The sequence below is a fragment of the Hyperolius riggenbachi genome, chromosome 1 (genome assembly GCF_040937935.1).
Source record: "Hyperolius riggenbachi isolate aHypRig1 chromosome 1, aHypRig1.pri, whole genome shotgun sequence".
NCBI classification, from domain to species: domain Eukaryota; kingdom Metazoa; phylum Chordata; class Amphibia; order Anura; family Hyperoliidae; genus Hyperolius; species Hyperolius riggenbachi.
This window is the reverse complement of record NC_090646.1, coordinates 451643363-451662355: the sequence shown is the minus strand read 5'-3', so window position 1 is coordinate 451662355 and position 18993 is coordinate 451643363. Positions and strand designations below refer to the sequence as shown.

The 18993-nt window shown below is 41.9% G+C and overlaps 1 protein-coding gene across 1 annotated transcript in view; it reads right to left on the bottom strand.

Moving 5' to 3' along the window:
• Positions 1-18993, bottom strand: part of TTC28 (tetratricopeptide repeat domain 28) — a 954491-nt gene that overhangs the window by 348579 nt on the left and 586919 nt on the right. The gene's annotated exons all lie outside the window — the stretch shown is intronic.

Below are 18993 nucleotides of genomic sequence, written 5' to 3'. Positions count from 1 at the left end.
TTGCTAAATCTGGCTGGGTGTATCTAAGCATATTCCATTGCCACAAAGTTCACAAAAAGTTTATATAAGTAATATGATAGCCAGTCTGGGTTCATAGTACAATACAGAAATATTCAAAACTTCATATTAAACTGTCTAAGTAATTACATATAAGCTGTGGGAACAAAACTCTATTTGTAATGTGTTTATTTCCACCATTTATATATTTCCAACATATTTCCAACATATTAAACAGCACTTTACTCAATTCACATTACTCAATACCAGGGCTGTGGAGTCAGTACTGAGGTACAGATTCACACTTCACCCACCTCGCTGGCCTAACTTTAGACCATATGCCGGTGCAAAACTCCTGCAGGTACACCACTCCTGCAATACCAGTGCAAAATAACAAAATGGAGACAGCACACAAATGGCTCAGTAAACAACTGTATTGTCAGCATACAGAGGCACACGACATGATTCAGGCGTCGCACTTCCTGTGGAATTGGTACAAAAATCATCCGACTCCAACTCAGATTCTGACTCTTCAGTTTATGAAACCACCGACTCTGACTCCAAGTACCCAAAAATTGTACCGACTCCACAGCCCTGCTCAGTACCACAAAGTGGTTTACAATGTATTGTCCCTTACCAAATCTCATAGTCTAGGACTCCATTTTGAGGTAGCCAATTAACTTAGCAGTATGTTTTTGGGAGGTTATGAGAGGAAATCAGAGGAAAGCCATGCGAATCCAAGGAGAACATGCAAACTCTAGCACTGCAAGGAAAACATTTAAACTACTTAGCTACAATGCTACCCTTATTAGTGACAGTTACGTGCAAAGAACTATCCAGTTGGTTGTTAAAGTACAAAACAGTGAAAGCTACAATCTTGCCACAGCCATATTGATTATTACTTTCTATTTAAAGTGACTCCGAGCTCATAAAAAAAATGAAAGTTGTACTCACCTGGGGCTTTCTCCAGCCCAGTGCTGGTCGGGAGGTCCCACGACGGCGTCCTGGCTCTTCTCCTTCTCCCCGCTCCGGAATGGCTGACAGGCCGCAGCCCGGGCGACACTCAGCAGAGTGTCGGGCTGCTCCTTCCGCATATGACGCGGGTTACGTCACACGCCGGCCGCCTCGCGTCATCACGGCGGTAGGCGTGAAAGTACTGCGCATGCGCGATTAAAGCGCGCATGCGCCGTACTGCCACGCCGGCCGCCGTGGGCTGCGGCCTGTCAGCCATTCCGGAGCAGGGAGAAGGAGAAGAGCCAGGACGCCGTCGTGGGACCTCCCGACCAGCACTGGGCTGGAGAAAGCCCCAGGTGAGTACAACTTTCATTTATTTTATGAGCTCGGAGTCCCTTTAAATGAGATAATGTTATTGCTTAGCCTCCAAGAAAAGATGCACAGGCCTCACTGGAAATGTAGTTTCATAGATTAAGAAAATAAATTCAAATAAAACGTGTCTTTTCCAGGTCTTTTTTTTAATGTGTGTGAGATTTCCAGCAGAAAGTTTCTGTGGCTAACCAGTGCAACAGAGTTAAGGCTCATACACACATCAGACCATAGTCTTTGGAAAATGAAAGATCACAGACCAATTTTACCCCCTTCCATGTAGTATGAGAGCCATACCTACACAGTCGAGTCTATTGAGCTGAACTCCCCACCAGACAGAAATCTTTACAAGATGCCGCACACAAAGATGCTGTAGACATTCAAAAGATCTGTTCCTGCAAAAGATCTGTTCCTGCAAAAGATCCGTTCCTGCAAAATGCATTCATAGTCTATGAGATCTGCAGATCATTATACACACCTTGTTTAACAGACATTCATCTGCAGATCAGATCCACCAGGATGGATTTTCAGATCTGCAGATGATTGTCTGATCTGCAGAGGAATGTCAGTTAAAAGAGGTGTGTATGATGATCTACAGATCTCATAGACTATGAATGCAATTTGCAGGAACGGATCTTTGGCAGGAAAAGATCTTTTGCAGGATACTGATCTTTTGTGTCTGTACAGCATCTGTGTGTGCAGCATCTTGCAAAGATTTTTTTCTGATGGGGAGTTCAGCTCCATAGAAAAGACTGTGTAGGTATGGCTCTCATACTACATGAAGGGTGGTAAGATTGGTCTGTGATCCTTCATTTTCCAAAGACTATAGTATGATGTGTGTATGAGCCTTTAAGCCCAAGGCCCACTAAAGTGCTTTAAGGCACGATTTCCGCTTTTGTGGAATCACCAGCAATTCCCAAAGTGCTAGGCTAATGTAAGCCTATTGCAGTGATTCCACGGGAGCGATTTGCCGAAATTGCAGCAGTTTCTAAGTGAGTTTGCAATAAACCATGTACAGTTAGGCATTATAGGTATTACTGGGATCAAATCTGTGTTTAGTGTAAAAATCGCTGGCATTTTTTTACAGTGATTTTTGAACTATAGTTGGTCCCAGCCCTAAAATTGAAATTGGTTTGATACATCCTTTTACTTTAATGACAGTTAAAAAACAGAAACTTCTGTTCTTAAACATGTTGGCATTCATAGTGCATGAGCCCTGCCTCAGGTGCGGCTCATAATTAGCAAGCCATTTACAGTATTTTTCTGCAAACTGACTACTTTTGGAAGGGGATTTTTAAGGCCATTCATCAAGGCAGGTGCAAAGAGAACTAGGGCAAATGCCAGTGAATCCCAGGGAATGTTGTTTTTTTTCCCTGAAACTTAGATGCTTGCTCAAACAACTGTCCCATTTTTCTCCAGTTTTTAATGCACCTGTCATAAGTTATCTCCAATAAGTACACCATTTTTAGAGTCCCTCTGCTGGTATTCCATTAACAGTTAATGCATATTACTTAGTGCTTTCAAATAAAGGACATTCATGTTGGAATGGAACAACAGGCTGTGGATCTATTTCATACTGTATATTCTATATGTTTATGCAACAAAGGACATGGCATGGAATTGTGCCACAAATTAATCAAATCATAAGCTTTCAGTACGTGCACAACCAAAGCATACGGAATGTAGAACCATAGCCACCAACGAGTTGTGTAGCTCCTTAAAGGACAGCTTAACTGAGAGGGACCTGGAGGCTGCCATATTTATTTCCATTAAGCAATTCATTTTGCTTGGCTGTCCTGCTAATCCTCTGGCCCTAATAATTTTAGCAATAGACTCCAAACAAATCTGCAGATCAATTGTTTGACTCGATTTGTTGCATGCTTGTTTCAGATACTGTAGATGATTCAGACATTAATAATGCATAAAAGATCAGCAGGATTGTTTAAAAGGAAATAAAGATGGCAGCCTCCATATCCCTCTCACTTCATGCATCCTTTAAAGGAAACCAGAGGTGTGGATGAAAGCAGATTTGATGACCTGCGGGTTCCTCCTGCTGCATAAACACGTCTGTGTCCCATGCCGTCCGCTCGCGTTCTGCCATTCAGCCGCAATTAGCCCTGGTAACTTAGTCGCATCAGTCTGGGTCTACTGCGCATGCACAGGAGGTCTGCGCATACACAGAAGACACAGACTGGACCCGATTGTAGTAATTACTGGGGCTGATCGCAGCTGAACGGCAGACCGTGGGAGGGCGCGTGGGACACAGACGTGTTTATGCAACAGGAGGAAGCCGCAGGCGAGTATCAAATCTGCTTTTATCCATAGCTCTGGTACACTTTAAATCATGTCACCTTCTATTACTTCTTGCCAGACTTTTTAGGCTCTTTGGTGCTGCTGCCCTAGTATGATACCATAAGATAACTGAAAAGTTAATTCCATATTTACCCAAGGGCTGAGGCTGACATTTCTGTAGTTTTCAATGCATGTCATGCAACACACACTTTTAAACTAGAAGCTAAAGACCTCACCTTATTGTTGTTATTTTTTTATTGTATTTTTTATTTTTTTGGGTGTTAAGACAGCAATTCGTACTTTGCAGTGCCAAGGAATGCAAATGGGGTTGCCACATTCTACTTTTTGGCCGGCAAACCCAGAAAAAATGGCACAGTATTTTTGTTGTTGTTAAAGTAACAGATGCCAATTGTGAAGTCCATTGCTGCTCATAGCTTGTTATCCTTGTTAGAACTAAACTTAAACAGGAACTGTAGTGAAAATAACATAATTAATAAAATTGCTATTTTTTCAATATTCATTTATAAATTATTTAGTCAGTGTTTACCGATTCTAAAATCTTCCTCCACCCAATTTACATTCTGACATTTATCACAGGTGGCGACATCTTTAGTCTGTGAAATGTTTGTTAACTGAGAGTTCTACAGCCAGTACAAAATATACCTGGTCTCGCAGAATGCTCTTGGGAGAGAATTCCCCAAATCTAATCAGCTAGGGCTAAACATCACTGGCAGGCCGGGGTTACATACCAATATACAGCAATATATAGATATAGAAAGTGTTTCCGATGCTGAAACCAAGAACATTACAATAAAAGTGGGCATCATAAAAGATTGACTGCATTTTACTATATGTCACTACAGTGCCTTTGTAGAGCTGCAGAAAATATCTGTTTCACACCAACGTACAGATATTTACAGCATTTTATTTTTTTTTAAATAGCAAAATGTTCCTTAGACAGGTGCCCTTTTGGTGCATTTAGCTGCTGTACTTTGCCTTATGGAGACCAGATTAAAGAATACAATTTCTCCTCTACCTATTTTAAATGTGTTTAGGACACCCTTTTTGCACCACTACAATCACAACCATTGCCTTTCCCAATCATTTACTTTTGATGCTCATTCAACTAAAACTTCTTCAAACCAAACACAGACAAATTCGAGCACCACTATACAATTAATTCTCCATCTTAGTCTTTAGTTAGCTATGATAGTGGAAGCATGTCCTGTAATTAAAAATATGCTTCCTTACAGCCATGGCCAACAACAAACTCTCACTTCTCACCTCTCAGCTGATTCGAAGCAGACAAACTCTTTACCACTTCCTGTCAGATACTTACAGTGGTTTGCAAAAGTATTTGGCCCCCTTAAAGTTTTCCACATTTTGTCATATTACTGCCACAAACATGCATCAATTTTATTGGAATTCCACTTGAAAGACCAATACAAAGTGGTGTACACATGAGAAGTGGAACGAAAATCCTACATGATTCCAAACATTAAAAAAAAAAAAAAAATAACTGCAAAGTGGGGTGTGCGTAATTATTCGGCCCCCTGAGTCAATACTTTGTAGAACCACCTTTTGCTGCAATTACAGCTGCCAGTCTTTTAGGATATGTCTCTACCAGCTTTGCACATCTAGAGACTGAAATCCTTGCCCATTCTTCTTTGCAAAACAGCTCCAGCTCAGTCAGATTAGATGGAAAGCATTTGTGAACAGCAGTTTTCAGATCTTGCCACAAATTCTCGATTGGATTTAGATCTGGACTTTGACTGGGCCATTCTAACACATGGATATGTTTTGTTTTAAACCATTGTATTGTTGCCCTGGCTTTATGTTTAGGGTCGTTTTCCTGCTGGAAGGTGAACCTCCGCCCCAGTCTCAAGTCTTTTGCAGTCTCCAAGAAGTTTTCTTCCAAGATTTCCCTGTATTTGGCTCCATCCATCTTCCCATCAACTCTGAACAGCTTCCCTGTCCCTGCTGAAGAGAAGCATCCCAGAGCATGATGCTGCCACCACCATATTTGACAGTGGGAATGGTGTGTTCAGAGTTATGTGCATTGTTAGTTTTCCGCCACACATAGCGTTTTGCATTTTGGCCAAAACGTTCCATTTTGGTCTCATTTGACCAGAGCACCTTCTTCCACGTTTGCTGTGTCCCCACATGGCTTGAGGCAAACTGCAAACAGGACTTCTTATGCTTTTCTGTTAACAATGGCTTTCTTCTTGCCACTCTTCCATAAAGGCCAACTTTGTGCAGTGCATGACTAATAGTTGTCCTATGGACAGATTCCCCCACCTGAGCTGTAGATCTCTGCAGCTCGTCCAGAGTCCCCATGGGCCTCTTGACTGCATTTCTGATCAGCGCTCTCCTTGTTCAGGCTGTGAGTTTAGGTGGACGGCCTTGTCTTGGTACGTTTACAGTTGTGCCATACTCCTTCCATTTCTGAATGATCGCTTGAACAGTGCTCCATGGGAAGTTCAAGGCTTTGGAAATCTTTTTGTAGCCTAAGCCTGCTTTAAATTTCTCAATAACTTTATTCCTGACCTGTCTGGTGTGTTCTTTGGACTTCATGGTGTTGTTGCCCCCAATATTCTCTTAGACAACCTCTGAGGCCGTCACAGAGTAGCTGTATTTGTACTGACATTAGATTACACACAGGTGCAGTCTATTTAGTCATTAGCACTCATCAGGCAATGTCTATGGGCAACTGACTGCACTTAGACCAAAGGGGGCTGAATAATTACACACCACCACTTTGCAGTTGTAAGGTCTGGCAACCTATCCACCCACGAATCAGCCTCAATGTCCCAATCTACCTCCGCCGCCTTCGCCTTGTGTGGCGCGTCCCCGCTTGAACGGGAGGTGAGAGACAACACCTACCCGACTTCGGTTACACCCAAGATATTGAGGCTGAATTCAGGGTGAGTAAAGATAGATCGCCTACACAAAACACGAGAAACAAAAACAGAGTCCAATAACAGTCCGGGGTCATACACAGGTACCCGAGATTCGCAGTACAGAAGGAGCAGGCAAGAGAGTAGTCGAGAGTTTCTGGGGTCAGTTCAGGCAGCGAGCAAGGAAGGTCCAAAATCAGGCAGAGGTCAAAAATCCGAGTAATCCAATAAAGAATAGTTTTTCCAACCAGGATACACACACTCAGCAGCTAGACTAGCTAACGCTATCACGGGCAATGACAGGAAGCACTCAGCAGACTTATATACTACATGCAACCAATCAGTGGCCGGCCACATGCACACAACAGCCAATCACACGCAGGCATAAATCAGCTGACAGTGAGATCAGCTGAAACAGATGACCACAACAGGTCAGCTGACCCACCCAATGCTGACCAGCAAAGCTTTCTGAGAGTATTAGCCATAGCACAGTGGTCAAGTTCACCACCTCTGATGTGGGAGACCAGGGTTCAATCCTAGACAGGGTCAGAAACTATTATTTCATATTATTAACCTCCTGTCTGATTCTTTCCAGATTTTAGGGTCTAAAAGCGGTGCAATTTTTTTTCACTCTTTCAGACCCTAAAACCTGAAAAAAAATCATTCTGGCAGGGAGATCTGCAGCAAAATAAAAAAAAATTACCTTCCTGGGCTCCTGGGCTGCAGTTTTCTCTTTGCCCACAAGATGGCGCTAATATACATATAAACGAACTTCTCTATATTTCTCTAATATAGAGAAGTTCGTTTTCAATGTTAGCCCCGCCCCCGATGACGTCACGCTGCCACCACCGCTCTGCTGCCACCACCACGGCTGCGCTGCTCCAACTGGCTGCCGGGTCCCCGGAAGAATAGCGGGGACATGGGGGATCCCGGCGGCCAGGGAAAGACCCCACACTGCCGGGGAGAGAGGCTGGAGTCCCGCTGCGCAGCGAGATCGCGAGCGGGACTCCACAACTACAGGTAAAGCTCTGCAATGCCTACCCCGACCTGAGCTCGGGATCACCGATAGCAGCTGCTTTTTTCTACCCCGAGCTCAGGTCGGGAAAACCGGCAAGGAGGTTAAAATAAACCCCTGCTAAGTGTCAGCTGACTCTACCTCAATCGTCGCCTCAGACCATACTGCGGCCGAGAGGAGCGGATCCTTACAGCAGTTATTTTTTTTTTTTAAATGTTTGGAATCATATATGATTTTCGTTCCACTTCTTACATGTACACCACTTTGCATTGGTCTTTCACGTGGAATTCCAATAAAACTGATTTTTGTTTGTGGCAGTAATATCACAAAATGTGGAAAACTTCAAGGAGGCCGAATACTTTTGCAAACCACTGTATGTCATAAAACAGCCATCTCACCTATCTTTTACTACAAGAGACACAGTAAAAATTGGAGTTAATGGCTGCTAACATGATTGGTGTGTAGATAGTTGCCCTGGAGAGATTTTCTCTCTCTCTGCAAGTAATAATAATTGAGTGTGTCTTTTAGATGAACAAAAGCCTAGTTAATTGTTATTACCCGCAAAAAATAATAAAAGAAAATGTAAAATGTTATAAACAGTAATTTGTTAGTACAAAATGTTCATTCATTGATGAATAGCGCATTCAAAATCTCCAAAGAAGCTTTGGAACTTTGCCCTGATCTCATGCAAAGGCATACATAAAGCATTCCGATCTAAACAAAAAGGTTTGTATAGTTGATAATGGCACAGCTATTTGGATCTCTACATAAAACAATTATCTTGGTTTCTACAGATGAGAGGGTTGCTAAAATGCAAATTAGCTGAACTGCAAAAGCAAAGACCCAGAATAAAGTGTCTTCCGTGCCCGCTGTACATTTAACTCATTGGAATGAGTTAGGAAGTGCGCTGGATCTGTGCATTCCAGTTCTCAACTGCAATTATCCCTTCGTCTTAATTTTAATAAATTAAAAATTCCCCTTTTAGAAATAAACACATTGGGCTTGATTCACTAAGACAAATTGCTTGCCCTCTCAAAGTTAACACGCCTTATAAAAGTTAACACCCCTTAACAGAGTAGCATTGCAAACTCTACGAACCCAGGCAGGTCGAGTAGAGCTGTCATCATTGCCAATTAGCAGGCATAAGTTCGCTATGCTACTCTGATAAGGCGTGCTAACTTTGATAAGGTGTGCTATTCATCTTAGTGAATCAAGCCCATCGTGCTATATACTTAGCAACTTCGCAGTCTTTATGCCAAAATCCAGATATATGCTGTTAAAACCACAATAAAAACTGATGTAAATTCTATGGATAAAATGCACTTTAGTGTTCAGAATTAGCTTCTGCTCTACGTCTGAGCAAACTTGCTTCACTTCTCTAAATACAATCTAGTCCTGTATGAAAAGCAACATACACTTGATAATCATAAGGTATTGCCCAGGACTGAATGATGTGGCAAGGCTACACAATGACTGAAGGCAGCAAGCTTTCTGGAAGTGACAATGAGGTTGATTGTGGAGAGCACATATGGTCCGGCAAACCTGCACTGGATGCTTCAAAGCAAACCTGTGGCATTATTAGGTCAGAAATCTGGATACTTAATTTGGTAGATGGAAGCCTCTGTATCCTCCAGAGGTTTCCCTATCACCACCACATCCAGCACTGGGACCCCCGAGGTTTGCGGGTGTGCTCCGTTATGAGAATGAGAGTAGCCACACTGTGCAGGATGGCTCACACCTGCACAGTAGCAGAGAGTCGATGCTCAGGCTCAGCGGAGAAAGCCGATCCTGCTTGGCTCCGTGCTATTGTGCAGGCCTGAGAAGTCTGTGCCTGCGCAAATCTTACTTACTTCATATGTGAACGTAGTAAAGTTAAAGCTATTGCTCACTTTAATTTAAGATTTGTAGCACAGTCAGATGACCACTTCTGTGTAATTGTTTTCCTTCTGGTGGTAAGTGGGGTAATGTTGCATTCTGTGCGGGGAGGCGTGGCTGAGCTGCCTCTCAGTCAGAACTCAGGAAGATAGGATTTGGAAAAAGTCATCAAAGAATAAATAGAGAATATTAACAAAAAAAAAGAAAGAACCGAGGAGGAGACGTGACCACGCTGTCACTCAACGCCTCCCTTGCTGAAGAAACATGATGGTGTCTGCCTACTTTTTAGGCAGGGAACACACTTGTCTTTCAGTTTTCTGCGCGCGTTTTCCTGCATACTTTTTCTGCACACCAAGTGTGTCTCTATGCAGGAAAACGCGCGCGGTTTTTTATAGCAGCTGATGTAATTGATACAAAAAACTGACAAAATGTGCAGTCATGATGCAGAATGTCAGTTTTTTTTCTGCGCGCGAACAAAATATTAAGTGTGTACTAGCCTATTGATTAACATGAGTTCTCAGTTTTTCTGTGCAGAAAACGCATACGAAAACAGTCAAGTGTGTTCCCTGCCTCAATGCTTCTATTCTTATGTTGAACAAATAAAAATTCATGCTGGACAGGTGCTTTAAGAATGGTGAATATAAGAAAGCTACATTATACGTAGCCTAGGGTTTTACACTTGAAATTCAATTCTTTATAGCATATATCAGTACTATATTTCTAGCGTTAGAGCTTGCAGGCGCACATCATGTCAAGTTCAAAGACCCCATAAACTATGCATAAGCTGTCACAGATAAGAGTAATGAGACATTTTCTAGATAAGCTGATGTGAGTTATTCTATTTTTTCTCAGCCTTTACAGCAAAAAAAAAAAAAAGAAAAGAAAATTCCAGTAGATCTAACAAATTAGCTAAATGTTATAAATTGGCTTACAAATTGGCTCAGGCTAAAAGTGACATCCACACCAAAACTATATTTTAATATTGGGTGGGCACTTAGGATTGCATTGGTCTAATTTCTCACAGAGACTGGTGCTGAAAATTTCCAACGCTTTCCTGGTCTTTGATAAGCTTCAATCATTATATGCCGATCAATAGACTCTTACATCACCTGCTGTATCCTCCGTAGTGTAAACAAATGTTTAAAGGAAAACTTAAGTCAAATTAAAAAAATGACATTTACTCACCTGGGGCATCCCTCAGCACCCCGAAGCTGGATGGTGCCCTCGCAGCCCCGCTCCGATCGTCCTGTCCCCGCCGGCGGCTACTTCCGGTTCGGCGACAGCCGCCGACAGGCTGGGAACGCGGCTGATTTTCCGCGTTCCCAGCCGCTGCTATCACCCTCTATGCTGCTATAGCGTATATATAGACGCTATAGCAGCATAGAGGGTGATAGCAGCGGCTGGGAACGCGGAAAATCAGCCGCGTTCCCAGCCTGTCGGCGGCTGTCGCCGAACCGGAAGTAGCCGCCGGCGGGGACAGGACGATCGGAGCGGGGCTGCGAGGGCACCATCCAGCTTCGGGGTGCTGAGGGATGCCCCAGGTGAGTAAATGTCATTTTTTTTTTTTGACTTAAGTTTTCCTTTAAGCAGTGCCACTAAGATCCTGTCCTAATTATTTGGGCTGGAGAGTGGTTCTAGGATCGTGCAGAGATCTCATTATTGATATACCCTGGAGCAAAATTTTAGACAAGGTCTCATAGATAAACAGATTGCAAAAACATCAGGGGATCTGGCCTACCTTTAGATCACACACTGCAACATATTTATCAAATAGGCTTCCCTCCCACACTGCAAAGTAATTATAACATGGGTTTCCCTCCCACACAGCAAAGTATTTATCAAATGGGTTTCCCTCAACACTGCAAAGTATCTATAATGGGTTTCCCTCAACACTGCAAAGTATCTATAATGGGTTTCCCTCAACACTGCAAAAATTGTTTACCGTTCAAGTAAGTCAACACCAATATCCCTGCCATATTATTAACAGTGGTATCCATTCCAAACTGAATTCAATACTGACTGGATGTCAGTATAACCAAAAATATCAGTTCTGGGAAGCTGAATCGTAAATGTAACATACAAGCTAATACAGCTAAGAGGTGAGCCTTTCTTATGGTAAACTTTTTGGTAAAAGATCTTTGCACAAAAGGAAAGAGTGATAATTATTTGTCTTCCAAAGGTCTATCACACTGATTTATTTGCATCATCAGAAAGAAACCAGCCCGAAACCTTTTTAAATTTTTATTTTTTTTCTGTTGTAGGCCGATTGTATTTTAAAAGCCTTCTGTTCGGTTTACTACATCCTAAGGCAGTTGGGTAGTTTTCTCAGCTTATGACATTATAAATCTTATTTATGTCATGCATTTGGTTCTGTATAATAGCAGAGGTAATGTTTAATGCTTCCATTCTCCTTGCCTTTTCTTGTTTTTTATTTTCCACCCATCACCTACAGCTATAACTACTGTAGCAGCAGGACACACTTTTCAACAGCAAAAATAATTTGCAGTGGAGGAACAAAATATATGTTCGCTATATGACAATATATGGTATCGTTAGACCAGGCTTATTATATTGCTTTTCAATTACTGGCAAAGCATTTTTATTTGAGCTTGTTCGGTAACTCCTGTGGTGCTGCAGATTATAAAGGAATAACTTGGCTTAATGAAGTGAGCATGGAGGAAATTCAAATTGTTGAGAATGGGAAGCTAACCCCGGCTGTAGATACAACAGATCCAGCAAGAAAGTAATTGTGATTGCCAAGTACAATCGGAAACATGTAAATTGCTCCACTCAGCATTAGCCGATTCACTTAAATAAAAACTGAAGGACCAAAGAAAAAGGAAAAGAAACAGTTCATAGTTAAAATATGTAAAAAAAAAATGATAAAATATTGGATGGCTGGAATTGGATCTCAGCATTATTTATTCCAAATATATAAAATAATTACATATTGAAAGTAAAATATTATTGTACTCATAACATTGATGGTATAAGTAACTGAAGTCTGAGCTTATGTTAGCTTTCTGCAAGTCACTCCCCACCAGTAGTAAAACAAATCTGAAATAGCCACTGGGTTAGGGTTCATATGATTGGCCAGTTTAGCCCTTTCATGTATTATGAGAGCAAACCTATGCAATCTGTTCATAGTATTGAAAATATGTTGGCCTTACACAATGTGGAAAGGTACTAGAGGCAAAATGTATGGACCACTCCTGCGCAGCAGCAAGAAGTCACAGCTTTTCCTTCCATGCATGAGTGGCTCCATGCTACTGCACAGGCGCAAACCATACTGGCACCTGCGTAGTGCAGCTGCACTCGTACACGGAGGGGAGAGCAGCCACAAAGAGGAAGGTGGTCCCGGACGGCAGCAGAAGGGTTGTGGACACCATGGAAGTTTCTGGAGCATCCAGAAGCTTCCCTCTACAGTGGTAAGTATCTAGCTTTTTCTTTGTAACTTTTCCTCAGAAAGCAGTAGAGAAGCAATGCCATAAAACATAGATGTGATTGTCCTGTTTTTATAATGGTTAGCTTGTGTCTACTACCTCAAAAGGTGCTCATAACTTGAGGGACCCCCATTCACAGCTAATAACCTGTCTAGTATGTCCAGTGAGATTTTCTTCTGGTACTTTGCTAATCACTGCCCACTGGTTAGATCTGATGCAGCTTGAAGAAGCCTGCACACCTTGCCAGAAGTGTCCTTTCTGATCCATATTTTTAAAGCTTACCTGGGTGTAACAAAGCATGCAGGCAAGGCAAGCCACAGAACACTTATATCGCGCTTTTCTCCTGGCGCTTCAAGGCTGCATCCACTTAGGGCATGTGAACAGGATCATTAGGGAGTCTTGCCCAACAATTCCTTACCGTTTTACTTACTGGCTTGAGCTAGGTTTTCAACCCTGGTCAAAGGCTCAACTCCTACATCAAAGGCAACAGCCTTAACCAGTACTCCATGCATGAGAATAATAGAAATCTGCACGCATAAACAGATATACTTTACCCTAAGTCAGTTGGTGTCAAACAGCATTGTTTATCATGTTTAGGGTGTTTGATTTGCTTGCAGTACTTACAGAGACATGAAAAAAATAAAAATGGTATAATAGTGATTTTGTTTTTTCAATGTCCAAGCAGGGCACCTTTAACTAGCATAAAACCATATCTATATGCTCTCTGAGGCTCCTTGCACATTCGCACTGCGTCGCCCTGTATTAACTCTTCCACACTGGCCAGAATTTTTCTATAACATTGGGCAATAAAAGTATATAAATAAGGTGCATATATATACAGTACATATACACCCACAGTAGCTATAGACATCAAGTGAATGGGAAAAAATACAGTTTATGCAATTCACCTACAATTTTACTGCTGGACTTGACATGACAATAATAGGAGCTGACTGCACTTTACGGACCAAGGTACAAAGGAAATGTCAATTAACCTGCACAAAATGATTGAAAGGACTGCCTCAAAGGTCTTTTCAAAATTAGTAAAGTAAGATTTATATAAAATAGCCCCATAGAGCATCTTAAAAGGTGAGCAAAGTGTAATATTTTAATTGTATACAGTATAATATATTTTAATTGTATACAGTATAATATATTTTAATTGTATACAGTATAATATATTTTATGACAAACGATATTTATGGCAACTGATAACAGGTGGTTTGCCTTATCAAACCAGTGGATCAGGCAAACAATCTGTTGGGCTGTTATTGTGCAGGTGGCCATGTGTGTACAAGTCGTTTAATGACTTGTACTTGTTTTGAATGCGGCCATATTGTGCAGTCCATTGTACCACTTGCATGCGTAGTATGTAAATAAGTTGGTCATTTTATTGGTTTGACTGTGTGGAAATACAGGTCGTCACAACAGGTTGTTGTGTGGTTGGTCATGCCGCCAGGTTGATTGTGTGCTTTGTTGGATGTGTATACATGCCAAATGAGGGGGGATTACCTCTTCTGGTATGTCTCTGAAACAGGAAGTGAGAAAAAACACAGACAGCAGTGAACTACTATCTGAAACCAAACAAAAATATTACTTGACTGGAATACTGCCCTACGTAAAGTGGCAGTATGCTAATTGCACCTTGCACTGTTTACTAAAAAAGGCAAATGCTCTCATGCGAAAATTAGCAAAATCTAATATTCTTGTGGAAGCCACAGAGCTTGATGCACTATACGCCGGTAAAGTCGCCGTACAAAGGCAACACACTGAAATGTACCAGTACTAAAGCCGCGAGAACACCACCCTTTGGTTAATAGGTTAACAGGTGGTGTTGTTGCAGCGTTTATCCTGCGCACTGCAACTTTACAGGCTTATAGTGCATCAGGCCCTTCCTCTCCTTTTTTAATTATTTTGATTATGTGAACCCCTTTGATTCCTGGCCAGGACACTGTCTACACACATACCTGCTGGTAAAACACTGGCTTTAGAATATGGTAGAAGCATAGACTGTGAGCCCCTCTGAGGAACATGAATTTGATCAATGCAATCTGTAAAACACTACAGAAAATGAGAATGCTATAGAAAAGCATAATAATTTTTCATGTTTTTCCTCATTGTTACCTTACTAGCAGCAAGCTCCATCAATAACGTACATTACCACCACGTTTCTTACCTCAGATATATTTTTTATGCAGAGGGAGAAATTCAAAAAGTAAGAGGCATAAGCGGCAGCATATGAATTTTAGCATATGTTTGTCAGAGTGAATGAACCTTTAGTATTGCTTGAATGAAGCGGCAAATTGAGGCACCCTGCTAGGAATTGCATATGGAAACAATTAATGGCGTGCCGTTAATAAATTACTACAGGCCAGATTAGCAGGTTTCACTCACCCAGAAAATAAAACCTTTAAGACATTTGTCAAAAATGTTCCACTGTATGTCTGGCTGTTAAAACACAACAGACTTATCAGATACACTAATTCTCGTGTCTGCCTGTGCTACCCACAAGTAATCCATAGTGGGAACAGGAATATATTTCACACTGGTATGTTATAACTATTAAATGTATGTAAATGTGCCATAAAGTGGCAAATATAAAATATTCCCTTTTTTCCACACTTCTTTGCTTTCCTGTAGATGACCTAAATTTTCACACACTTATAACATTTAGAACTTCTGACAGCTTGATAACATCCCCTGCACTGTTTCTTGGATTCGTCTGCTTCAGAGCCCATAAAAATGTAACCAGTGTAGCATCGTAACTGGATTATTCAGTTTATTGAGGCCTCTGGTGAATACATCTTACAAGAGAATATTTCAGCCAGCATCACATCTGTCTCACTCCTGGGTATATGGAACCAATGCTTTGATTCCCCTGATGAGATTTCACTCACAACTGTTTTAGAAAAGAGGCAGAAAGAAGATGGTTTCTGGAGAACTTTGTAAAATCGAATACATGCAAGCTAACAGGTACCAACAGGCACAAAGCAGAAATCTTCCTTTATTACTGGAGCGATAGAAGTATCTCTATAGTTTTGAACAGAGCGTAGAATTCGTAACAAGTCAGTCAAGCTTCTAGTATTAAACATTCCCAGAGCTTTATTTTATATTTGTCTCTATTCCATGCCTTAAATCAAAGCCAGTGAGACTGTCACAAGCCCCAAAGAAATATCATACATGTCTTGTTCACATGATAGAAAGGGATGTCCTTGCTATCATGTGAACAAGAAGTGTATTTATTTATTTAAGTATTTATATAGCACTAGCATATTACCCAGTTCTGTACAGAGTATATTATTGTTATTATTTAGTATTTATATAGCGTTGACATCTTCCGCAGCGCTGTACATACTATATAGTCTAGTCCCTAACTGTCCTTCAAGGAGCTCACAATCTAATCCCTACCACAGTCCTATTTTTATGCATGGTGTAGTGTATGTATTTTAGTCTAGGGTCAATTGTAGGGGGGAGCCAATTAACTTATCTGTATGTTTTTAGGGTGGGAGGAAACCGGAGTGCCCGGTGGAAACCCACGCAGACACGGGGAGAACATACAAACTCCTTGCAGGATAGTGTCTTGTCACTAACTGTCCCTCAGAGGGGCTCCCAATCTAATTCCTACCATAGTCATATGTCTATGTATGTATCATGTAGTGTATGTATCATGTACAAAATAATCAGAGCCGATGTTTGTGGACACCAGTACACAGACTCATGCAGATTATCAATTAAAATGATCATGGACAATTATTATACGTGATAAAAATCTAGCTCAGGCATGGGCAAACTTGGCCCTCCAGCTGTTATGGAACTACAAGTCCCATATTGCATTGCAGGAGTCTGACAGCCACAGTCATGACTCATAAAGGCAAATGCATTGTGGGACTTGTAGTTCCGTAACAGTTGGAGGGCCAAGTTTGCCCATGCCTGATCTAGCTTGTATTTGCAGTTTTAAGCCGCATCTACACGCGTAGATGCGGCCGCGATGCTCCTTATCAATCGAGCCGCTGATGCAGCTCGATTGATAAGATCCGACAGGACGGATCTCCGCACCGCCGATTCCCTGCTCGATCTCCGCGAGGGGACAATGGCAGGGAATCGTGCGGGAGATAAGCGGCGCCGGCGGGGACGAGCGGGCACGAGCGGAGAATCGAATGCGGCGCACGCGCGGCAAGCGGGGACGTGGCGGGCACGCGTGGGGACGCGCAAGAGGCCGCCGATCGCCACAACATCTCCCCAACATCTCCCCGTGTAGACGGGGCTTTAGGTACAGAAAAGTGCTTTCTTATTAGTTCAGTTTTTGCAAGAGAGAGATAAATGTTCATCCTGAGAGAAGCCAACATTTCTGAAAAAGTACATATTTACATCAACTTTTGCCAAATAGTGTGATGGAAGTCTTTGTACTCAGCCTTCCATCTTATATCAAAAGTTTTATTTAATGTATACTAAAGCTAGGAATTTAGCTAGTGGTACTTTAAGGGGGGGGGGGGGGGCAGAGGTTAATTGGCATCTCCCCAAACTGACCCTGGTATAAATATGATAGAGCTGCCATGGAGACAGGGCCATATGGTTCTAAGTACTCTGTAAGCCGCTGTGTAATATATTAGTGAGCTATACCTAACTATGAGCTATACCTAACTAATTTGTGTTGTGTATATGTGTTTTCTATGTGCATGTACAACCCTTCTATGTTCTTCAATCATAAAGCAATAATCCAATCATCTTGATCCATTACACATGCAGCATATCACAATATGGAAATGGTTAGAGGTGTTGCTGAAGCAGACAATAAATAGGAGACAGTTTTGCTAGTAACGGGATTGCTAGATAGCACTGCAGCAGGCCAATAAGCAATATCAGTACAGAGAAACATTTCTGTTGCAATCTGGTCAGGTGACAGTCCAAACCAAGATCCCATTAACAAGAACGAATTTCCCTGGTAGGCTGTAAAGATTATCTGTGTCATTCTCCAGGAATATTTGCTGCCAATAAATAAATAATGTCTTGTACATAAGTAGCCAAAATACATGCTCATATAGTAACTCCCCCTTTCCTGCTATGACATCTGTTCCCTCTGCCAGAAGCAATAGATGCTTCACAGCTGTTTGGCTGACTGCAGTGATCAAGGTCACCTCCTGACCTCTTCACCTTCCCTCTGTCTTCCTGCACTGTCTCCTCTCCTGCCCGCTCCCCTCCCAGTCTCCTGCAAACAGTGATTTACTAACGTATTGCTCTACTTGGCTGCTAAGAGCACAACAATTCCTTTCACTCATCTCCTGCACGTAGATATGAAAAACATTGCCAAAGGGAACATCTTGGCTATGTTAAAGGAGGAATATCAGCAAGTAAATCCCTGGATTTGCTAACAGTGTTTAACCGGGCTTCAACTCTGGTTGACCCATGTATCTTGCCCTCTTTACTATGGTTACTTAAATGTGGCAAGTGAGAGCATTTGCATCATACATCCCAATATATTTCCCATACTCTAAGTCTTGGGTTTAAAATAGCTGATAGATTTAAACTGAAAAATGTATTATAACGTTTACTCCCAATAATAAATAACCTTGGTATCAAAGCAAAAGACTGCTACACCTGGAGCCCGATGTATGCGTACATTTGAAATCGGCGCCGGTAGACTTGGGCGCAGGATACAGCCGGTATATGGCTGATCCTGCTTCTGCACAAGTCAGGGCCGTATTAATTACTATTCCCCCTCCAGGCCGCCATGGATAGTGGGGGAATGAAATAATTCGGCTTCCAGCGATTGCTGGAGGCCGAATTATTGTGTTTTTTAAGCAACTTCAGCTCCGTTTTCTGACGGAGCCGACGTTACTCACTGAGCGCCGCTATAGACTGATTCCCATTACAGTCTATGGCGGCGCTGGCTGCCCCCCAAATCTAGCAGCGCTGAAAAGCACTGCTACGCGATGCATTCCCTTTTTCTTCTAGGTGATATTTTTACATCTTATCAATAAAATGCCTTTTAAGCCACCAGCAAGTAAGAAAGTACGCAGAGTAATTTTGACAGTACTCTTCACCCTTCTTTGGTACTTTTTCAATTGCAGAGTGCTAAAAAGTTATTTTAAACAGAACATGAAACACAGGCCCATATGCAATTCACGTTTTCTCCTGAGTGTTCTCCTAGGTG